This window comes from Gasterosteus aculeatus, chromosome X (genome assembly GCF_964276395.1).
Source record: "Gasterosteus aculeatus chromosome X, fGasAcu3.hap1.1, whole genome shotgun sequence".
In the NCBI taxonomy this organism is placed as follows: domain Eukaryota; kingdom Metazoa; phylum Chordata; class Actinopteri; order Perciformes; family Gasterosteidae; genus Gasterosteus; species Gasterosteus aculeatus.
Genome location: NC_135698.1, coordinates 8,423,413 through 8,434,057, shown reverse-complemented (window position 1 = coordinate 8,434,057; position 10,645 = coordinate 8,423,413). Strand labels below are relative to the sequence as shown.

At 41.4% G+C, this 10,645-nt stretch overlaps 1 long non-coding RNA gene across 1 annotated transcript; it reads right to left on the bottom strand.

The window, feature by feature from the left end:
* Positions 1-9,676: 9,676 nt before the first annotated feature.
* LOC144383733 (uncharacterized) lies at positions 9,677-10,224 on the bottom strand. The gene is made up of 2 exons (XR_013451139.1): positions 10,085-10,224; positions 9,677-9,863 (listed from the first exon to the last, which is right to left on the bottom strand). It is a non-coding gene; the product is annotated as an uncharacterized LOC144383733 (long non-coding RNA).
* Between the last annotated feature and the right edge of the window lie 421 nt (positions 10,225-10,645).

Genomic DNA, 10,645 nt, shown 5'->3' with positions numbered 1-10,645 from the left:
CCTGGAAAACAAACAAAAAGAAATTCATTTTCCAGTCTGTGAATAAAGTAATAAAGCTGTCTGAAGGATTGTTTGTATGTTCTGCAATTTCATTAACATTAACACGAGAAAATATTGTGTTCCTTGTTGCTGCTTTTCTTCTGGCGATCTTTTAACATTCAATTAATTATGGCACCAGAACATGTTTTTTACCCAGAGTATTATTAACTGCCAAACATTGTTTAAGATTCTCCACAACTGATCAAACTGGAAGAGAAACTGTAGCGTTACCTGGTTGATGCTCACAACAATTCATGGTAAGTTCAAAGGAAAGAAACCAGCGTAAACAAGTGACAAAAACAGTATTCAACCAGTGTCCATACCACCCTAAAACATGTATTTGTATTTCGTATTGTATTGTATTGTATTTTATTAAATGTTAGAATTGCTTAAATTGAGCTGGTATCATCAATCAACACCATATAGAGACACATTTCAAGAACAATATCAGAGATGTTTCTGACCGTTAATTGCACCGGCAAATAGAAGTGAGTCGCCTCTACTGTAAAGGTGTGAGCAATTCGGATTGTCATGACAACTCTGACATTGATAAATGGTGGAAACAAAGCCGCGCCCTACGTGAGAGAGAGGAGGGTGACGGACAGGCTTTAATGAGCACAGCGGCGTGACAGTATCAGGTGAGAATGGAAATGAGGCCTCAATCTATCTTTGCAAAGGTTATGTCCCCATTTCATAAGAACATACAACCAGACAGTCTTTTACAATGTAATTGATTTCCTATTTTTATGTCACTAAAGGATCCTGTGAGATGAAAAATCCACCTCTAAGTTTTTTATCTTGGAAATTACATTTCAACACACTTGTCAACAACGTTTTGTCTGTGGTTGAGGATCCATATTATTCAGGTAATATTTTCTTTTTCCGCTAAAATTAACAGTTTAAAATAAAACACACCCGCACGCACCCACGCGCACACACACACCCCACCACCATTACCAACAACGGCAGCTATTCCCCCATAGGGCATTTCTACTTGTACTTATGAGAAACAAGTCATGGAAATCAATCCCCAATGTTAAATATGTGACTAATAAATCCCAGGACCTTTATAATTGAGTTAAATGCTATTGATGAAGCAATATAACATGTTACCCATTGAAAAAACAGAAATTAGACATCGGCAACTCCACAATAGGTTAGGGTGTGGTATATATTCTCAGACACAGTGAAAACTACTGCAAACATGCTGATGGGTGAACGGCCTTTACTCGGGGGGCGGGGGGGGGGGGGGGGGGGGGGGGTGCACAATAACGACCATGTCAGTCGCATTATAAGCTGTAACCGCATTATGAGAGGATGCAGAGCGGCCGCCCTGACCAGTACAGGGTACCTTACATGCACGTCTATACATGTGCGGAGACATTACTCCACCCCACCCCATACTATACTGTACTATATATAGTACATATATATGTGTGTGTGTACACATTGATAATAGTGCAGCTACATGAATGCCCTGAATGATGTACATTTCTCCTTTAACAAATAAGACGTACACTCTAGTTTGATTTTTGGCAAATGTGACAATAAAAATGAATGAATGAATAATTCAATAAATAAGTATTTGGTAGTAACATATTAAAACTGATAAGCTTATCACACTATTGCGGGTTAGCTTTGTTATGCTAAATAAATACCGGTTGAGGACACACAACATATCACAGGGCATCGCCATCTAAATATACTGGACTTCTTAAATTGACTTCTTATTCAATTTTGTAAAGTGTTTTCACTTCCACCACCTATATTCCTATACGGCAAGATAAAATGTTTACATGCTTGTTGTTCAAATATCACTTGTTATTTCATGAGGGAAGGAGACCTCTAACTTGTGTATAAACTGGTAAACATGCAAGCGGGAACACAAGTCTGTTCTCTGCGATAAATATTCAGTTGCTGATGACTGGGAGAGATACCCAATGTGTCTACAGAGGTTATCGGCGAGGCTGCCACATTTGGATACATTTTATCAGAGTTTATCTGTTATCTGTTTAGCTAGTGGCTACCGCAGAAATCACAAGGGGTGGAGATTTTGAATCAAAATAAGATTGTACTTAGTGAAATCAATATCTCTTTCCACATAACATTTTGTGTAACGTATAGACAATGACGCTACGTTTTAAATGTTAATAGAGCATTTCGCAAATGGCTTAAAAGTAGTAATCGGTGTTCATCCCACTAAAAATGTCGCGTGGGCTCATTTGTGTTAAATAAATGTCATGCCATACCAAATAGAACCATCAACATCAATAAGTTGTATTATACATCAATAAACTACAAGGATCTAAAGGTTGAAAGATAAATAATGTGAGATTACCAACGTCGTATTTAATAAAACACAGGAGTACAACCCTGCTGATTAGCTTGATGACAAACATTCGATCCGATTCCGATGATAAATAAGTCCACAGAGCAGATACAACTTCCTATTTTCTATCACCTCTGCTCAGTGGGAGAATACAATTGTATTTAATAAAACACCCAAGAGCCAACATCTCAGATTTATTCTATACCTTTTTGCCAATTAGGCCTTTGAAGGTGGGACCTCTCTGGAAAGAGGCTTTTAGATTAATCATATTATCTGCAGGTTCTGAAACAAGAATGGTTCTTGACCTCCTCTTCCATAAGAATCCATTATCTTAAACTATCACAGTAATCCTGGCTTTGGGAGGGGAGAGAAGGAAGCAAGAATCAAGCCTAATAGATAGCAAATAAGATTAATCTATGATCTAAGTGCCGATTACACTTGGACCTGCCCTTGAACACTCAGGTGTAACCTTGAGATCTGCATCCACTCTTAGCGAGCAATTGGATTGAAAGTCCCTTAAGGGCCCCGGGTGGTGGAGGGGGCACTCCGCCAAGACCTTACCCCTGAGAGACCAGAGGCCAAGCAGCTTAACCCTCGCACGACCGGAGGTGTTAAATATCATAGGTAATGGATGATTACGACCGATGTATGGAAAGCATTTATTGGTGCGCGCCCCCTGCATATTATCCAGTGCTTAGGCCTATTTTGAATTCCATTATGCCTCTAAACCCATTAGGTGGGATATGACAAACAAGAAGGCCCTGTTGGAATCTTATCTGTTAACAGTATTTGTTAACAGTCGAGCAAGTTAATATTAAGTGCATTAACAGTTCTGTTTAGATACGTCTTGGATATATTCTCTATTAACCAAAGAACAACTAAAAAAAAAGGGTTGCAACCAGTAGACGAGACATTTTCCCCCCTGCTCTGAATAATTGTTTTGTGATGGACTGTACGTGTTTAACATATGGAGATCAATACGTTCACTCACGGTTCAGATCAGCAGCACGAAGCGAGCCGCAGACAAACACGGACTCGCGGATCGATGCTCCCTCGGTTTGACTCTGAAGCTGACTATTTGATTAATCTGCCAGGGAGGAGAGACCAGGCACACAACAGCTGATAGTCTCATGCCATTAGGATGGCTAGAGTAATGAAATTTCATTTAATTTGTCAGGAAGAGAGTGCTAATGTTAAAAAGCTTTTGGGTAATAAAAAAAAAAAAGAGTCTTGAGAGATGTGAAGGAAAGCCTTAAGTAATTACTCTGTGTATCTTGGGTCCTCATGATGGAATATTTACATTACTGTCATGGAGGTCCTAAGAGTAATTAAATCAGCGACGTGGGTAAGCTCTTTATTCCCACATTTTTCAAGCCTTTTGGTGAAAGAAACGACTAATATGTGGACAAAGCCACTTTTCCTTATGATGGAATTGCTCTGCAGGCGAGCCGCGGCGCGCAGGCTTACTGAGTGACTGTTATTTTATAGCATATTAAGTGAATACTACCTTTACCCTTTTGAACTTGAGCGTGTGCAGCACTACTCTGAGCAAAGCTACGGAGGCTCTGGTGGAGTCAACAAACTGCTGCGCTCGCCATTGCACGCAGCATTTACATTATCTTAATTCTGCTCGTCAAATTAGCACATAACTCTCTCCTGTTGAACCTCAAAACGGAAAAGCCGCGAGACAAACGGCCGTCACCGCGCCAGGAAAGCAAGCTGGCAACTGCAAAAGTTAGGAAAATAAATTGTACGAGGGAATAATGAATGACACGTATTAGTGCGGGGAGAAGGTTAAGCGTAATGCTATTCCAGTTTACTATCCAAGGGTACGGGCTGCGTGATGGTGTTAAAAAAGGTCTTAAGAACAAAATAATCATAAATCCAGCAAGCTGCGTGTTGCGTGTGACATCTCTATCAGGGCACATCAGCATCCTTTCTCACTCCGTTCGGGTCTTACCAAGACAGATGTGTGAAAGGGCCTGGAAATGTATCTGACCGCTGGCTTACTCTAATGAATAACTTCCACTTTAGGTCCTGCAATGTAAGCAGAAAATCCACCTTGCAGACGCCGGAGCCCCCGCCATGAATCTCACCCGACAGCCGACATAATATAAAGGCGACAACACTTGTATGACTTCCATTTTCTTTGCTATCTATTGATTTTCAGTTAATAACGGAGGGAAATACTAAACGTCCGCGCTGAGTACCTAATAAAACATGTCTGAGCTTTTTTATTGAGGCGAATTTAATAAAAGCAGTGGGCTGGGCACGGGGATTTGTCTCACAAAATGGGGACATGTGGGGAAGGGTGAATCCAAATGCTAAACACTCATTCAAGCTTGATAACCACGGCAATTTATCCATTCATTTATGACCCGATGTTCTCCATTCACATTTAATAAAATCTTACATGAGTTACCAAAAAAAGCATATATTGCATATAAGCATATATTGTTTGGTTTTAACATCCTGTTGGCTATGTTGCCATTGTTTGTACTAAAGGCAGTTCATGTTAAGTTTAAAGGCTGTAGCCGCTGTCTCGTCAAATTCCTGGAGGCCTCAGTGATGGCAAATGCGTTATTAACAAAAAATAACTAATGACATGACATAAGTCATAACAAGCATCTTGCCCCAGGGTGAAACATGTCAACCGCTGCAGAATCAAACAGCAAAACATTTAATTAATACCCATATCTGTGTTTAGAATGAAAACTGAAGGGAAAATGTCCACTTAATTTAGATGGAGGCAAGAGGAATGCACCACTACCGTTATATTCGCCCTCAGGTAAAAAGCAACAAACAGCGCAGATGAACCCAATGAAGGTAAAAACATCAGCCATGTGCCCGCGATGTCGATCGGGGTCCAGCGATCCAAAGGCCTCTTTGGGGGCCGATGATGCGCCTCTGAGGGTTAATTTAGAGCAAAGCACATCAGATCTTTCAATGCATACGAGAGAACAAAAATAACAGGCTAATAAAATGTTGCAGTTTCACATTCAGGTTCATTACTAGTGCTCATGTCAATGCCAACGACTTCTCGACCACGTTTAGTCTACCGTTTACATTCACCAACGCAATCACCACCCTCCTGCACGAGCTCGTCATCGTTCACCGTGGTCCAAATGCAGAAATAACGTAACATTTTGCTTCACCCCGTGACCTCTTCTCCGTCTCAGCTAAAGACTGAAAGAAAATAAACTCATCTACCCCCCCCCCCTTCCACTTAAGACAATTAGCACAAACATCACCACTGATTAAGAGAACTCTACCTCGGGTACCATTGCATCAACACATAAAAGGAGCTATTACACAGGATTTATCCAAAATGTGGATTCCCTAATTGGAAGGACTGAAGTGCTCCATTTGTCCAGCCCAAAATGTGATATTGCTTCACATAATCACAGTCATTTACCCAAATTGAAAAAGAAAACAGTATTTCCTATGACGGTGGTGCCTCTCTACCACTATTTGGAGATAAATAGGAGTCACACATACCTTATAACACAACACATCTTTCATACAACATATATTGAGCAGATTAAATGTTTGTTTTTACTGCGAAAACAACATTTCAGAAATTATTTGGCCAAATTCAAATTTCCAACCTGCACTTCAGTAATTTGGACTGGCACTCCCATCCACGCTGGAGACAGATTGAATAAAGAATAGTGAGAAGTGAAGCAACTAATGCAGAAATATTAAGGTCTTAATATGGATAAAACACACTTTATACAAGGAGAACGTCACCATTGGTTTGTGGACAGAGGTTTTGGTGCCCTGAGTTCTTTATTGTTGCCATCACCATCTTGGATTACAACAATGTTTTTGCAGCCAGTGGACATAAAGACGGTGACCAGTCTGTGGAGGAGTGACTTAGAAACCATATACATCGCTGTGGAAGCCCTGAAAGCGTACCCTGCTTTATCGTCTATCTCACCTTAATGGGCCCATCATTTACAAACCGGACAACATGTTGAAGAAGAGAAAACCAGCAATTGAGACCTTAAACTCATGTTTGTAATATTTAGCGAGGCAGCTTGAGTTCTTTTCTCAGAGTCCCACAAGAGCCACGGACGATATTATTCAAGGGCTTACGCCGTATTAATAAGTAGAACTAGTAAATGCAAATGATTCTACATCTGTTTTGTTATTAATGATCTTTAATGTATTCAAGCACAGATTTAAGTGGATGCTTTAGGAAATGTACCTCCGACAGTTAAGAGAATTTCCAGATCAACAATCCTAATTAGGAAAACATCTACTTAATATCTAGCAATCAAAATGTTATGTAACAACACAGAACCTATTTAGAATGACATTCCTCACCCACTTAAAATGATGAAACCAAGTCTTTAAGAAATGACATTAACCAGAAAGCACCTCATGACAAAACACACTACAGAATTACATTTTCAGCTCTATCATCTTAAGCTCAGTCCTTTACACTAAAGGATAGTTACCGTGTGCCACATAAGAAATAAGCTGTCTTTCCAACAGTGAATCAGTGAGCCCCGCTGTGTCATTGTGCTGATGTGACGTGACAAACGGTAATTGTCAAACGAGTTTATACGAAGTCTTTTTCTGATATTTCAGTAGATAAGTGAAAATGTTGCCGTTCGGGATGAATACAAGTCATTATTAAATATAAGGAAACCCCAAACAAACATGTCACACTTGAAGAGTAGTTTGGAGCTCAAAGATCAAAGTTTAGGGCCTTGACTTCCTTGACATGAATAAATCCGGGAGTGACTTTAGTAATATGGGAATTGCTTTAACCCTGATGAGAAACAGAGTCATTTAACAAGAGGTCGGAAAAAGAACATTTGAATTTGAGTATAACTACTTGACACACCAAAGGTGAATTATCCTAATTAGCCACTACTATCTGAAAATTGTGAATTCCTTTGTCTTTTCCCAACGACTTCAACACGTTTGTTATGTCTCTCTTTGCCCTTTTGTCCGCATGAGAAAATGCTACTTGGGGTCAAGCCGTTAAAGGACTTCCCTCGCAGTCGCTACATTTTCTCACAATTGAAAGCAAGAGAAAGAGATTAACAAACAATTGATTCAGGGGAAGAGGGAAACCAGGTACACGGACGTGATAACCTGCACGGGTCAAGTATCAACATCGGTGACGATTACCGTTAGCCGCGACTACAATTCCATGTCAAGTGCAGAAGAACAAGTCGAAGTAGAATATAGACTAAGTAATACAACGGCCAAACAGGTGGTTAAAGACCCCGTGCTCTTTTCATCTAAATACTTTTCACGCAGAGCGATAACATTGTCTACATCGGTGCTGAAGAAAGCGCTCGGGCCATAAAAGCCCGGACACGCCAAGTCATAACAGGCTAAAGAAAAAAAAAAACTGAATGCAAAGACACTATTTAAAGAACGGGGAGGTTGAAGCTCATCCCAGCATGCACTTGGTGAGAGGCAGAGTAGTTACCCATCACACGCCACACACATCCAGACAAGGAAACTCACACTAAAACAAATACGTTTTCCCTCATTCAAACTGCTTGTGGGAAGAAACTGAAACACTTGAGGAAACGCAAGCAGATGATGATATGTGTGTGTGTGTGTGTGTGTGTGTGTGTGTGTGAGGGGGGGGTCATGAAATGTTCAATTGGGCTCAAATCATTCTTGCTGTGATGAGAAATGTAATCACATTACGTCAGTTTAGAAAATATTGAATTTCAAAATGTCACTACACTAATTGAATGCTTTTTTAATGTTTTTTGTTTTCTTCTTGTTTTGTTTTAAAGCGGCGTTGGATTGTTTACAGACACTGAAGAGAGAAAACAGTAGGTCAAGTCTTGATCTGCACAGAGAGTCTGATAATCCACGTTATAAACAGCAACTACATCAGCTTACCGCACTCGAAAACATGTGGTAATTAACTTTTACTACACAGATGTAATATATCAACCCCATCCTTAAAACGCTACACACACACACACACACAAGGCATCAGCATATTGCATTGGAGGAATCGTTTGCTTGATTGGACGGAGCTTTTACATACAAACTAGGTCCAAGATCCCAGCGGTTCGTTTGAATTCCTTCATCTTCCATCGTGAACCACCCACGTATCCGCGTCCATGAAACATCCCCTGAATGTCACATCGACAGGTGAGTAGCTTACGAAAAACTCTTCTTTAAATGTCACAGCAGTTACGGAACTGTTTGGTTGATCACAGAATATGAACTGAACATACGATAGACAGAAAAACATTATAGTTCAATCCCCTTCTGCCTAACCGCCCAGTGGAATGCAGAGGGCCCACAATAAAAAAAAGTATTCAGGGGCCAAGTGCAAGCGTTGTAGTTTAATGATGACGCTGGGACTGGAAAAACGAATTAAACGTTTTTGGGGGGGGGGCAGTTAGCGTTCTCCCCCTGGCATGTAACACGGTGGGGACGTTGATCAAATGCTACATCCCATTCTTACATGCTATTTGATTTATTGCTACATAAATACATGAATGCAAGTATACATATACGGACAACTCAATCAAATACCATTTGATGGAACAAATCTTACTGTGAATGCACTGAAAAGCCAGCCGATGATGAAAATCACTGGCACCGGATCATTTGTTTTGGGGAGTGTGTCTGCTCCCTTTTAATAAGGCAAGCAGGCGGCAGAACAGTTTCCTGCCTTTGAGAGCTCGTGGTACCAGACCTTCTCCATCTACTGCGCTGCTATTATTCTGTCAAGAGCTGCCGGGTTTTCCAGAGGAAAGGAAGTTATTTCATTTCCACCTTTTGTCTGTGTCTGAATGTGAGCGACGCTCTCTCAGCAATATTCGCTTGTTTCAACTCCCCTCTCCATCCTAACCAAAACATACAACCTTTCTTGGCCCCGTGACTCTCGTTGGTCACAGAAAAATAGCAATTTCCTCAATTGGTGTGAATCCCTACACCAGATTCCAGCAGTTTTTTCAACCAGCTTCAGCATTTCTAGAAGCTTTGCCGACAGACTGCTTTCAAAGGGGTTGCCAGAGGAGAGGAAAGACAACAAAGTGACTATCAAAAATTAAAAAGTGCATTGATAAATACTGTAAACCATATTGATTAATTTACTTTTGCAAATTTGTTCTCCTGACTGTACTTTGTTTAGTGCTTAGTTTAAAGGATTTTAGGATAAAGGCAAAATCTCCATCAACATGTTCTTTTTTTTTTCCATCATTGCTTTTAACAAAGAACATGAATATAAAATAAAAGTAATTTTAATTGGAGCAGATTCATTTTTGCGGGCTTCAAACCTACTGTCAGGTATTGAAACACGGAACAGAGGGGTGAGTTTCAAATGCAGCTTTATTGTTGCAGACGTCGAGAGGAAAGTAGGTTGTAAGACACGGGGTGAATGGAGAATCTTAGCTGAAAGGCGAGGAGTCCTGCTTGCTCTGTGACGGATGAAGACGCCGATGGAGGTGGTGAACAGCTGATGATGACGCATGGAGTTTCAGGAAGCTCAGGAGGGTATCTGGGAAGACACGGAAGTGAGCTCGAAGAGTCTGTAGTCATGGAATGACGAGATCAGACAACGGGTGAGTGATGCATGTTGGGTTATAAAGGAGTGCTGGTGATTAGGCTCAGGTGAAGGTGATTAGTAGTCAGGTGACCGGGTGATTGAATGAGAGGGAGGAGAATGGAATTGAGTGGGAGGCGATGTTGAACGGGATGAGGGTGGAATCCTGACAGTACCCCCTCCTCCCGAGGCGGCTCTTGACGCCTGCGAAGGATGTTGTCGGCGACGAGGTCTACCCCGACCTCTGGGTGCAGGACGATCCGGATGTTCCTCGTGAAACAGAGAGAGGAGCGTCGGATCTAGGACGTCATCACGAAGTACCCAGCATCGTTCCTCAGGTCCGTAATCCTCCCAGTCGATGAGGTACTCCAGTCGGGGACCTCGCCGCCGAGAGTCCAAGATGGTCCGGATCCCATAGATGGGTTCATCCTCCACAGGCACCGGAGGAGGAGGTACATCCACCGAGGGGTCATCTGAGGGACAAGGGGAGACCGGTTCAATGAAGGGTTTTAACAGCGAAACATGAAATGAGGGAGATATACGATACTGTCGGGGTAGCTTGAGTCTGTAGGTGACTTCGTTCAACTGCCTCTCGATGGGGAATGGTCCAATGAACCGAGGATTCAGCTTACGACAGGGCTGTCTGAGTCGAATATTTCTAGTAGAGAGCCAAACCTTCTGTCCTGGTTGATAAATAGGAGTTTTTAGTCTTCGACGGTCAGCTTGTGTTTTGTGCC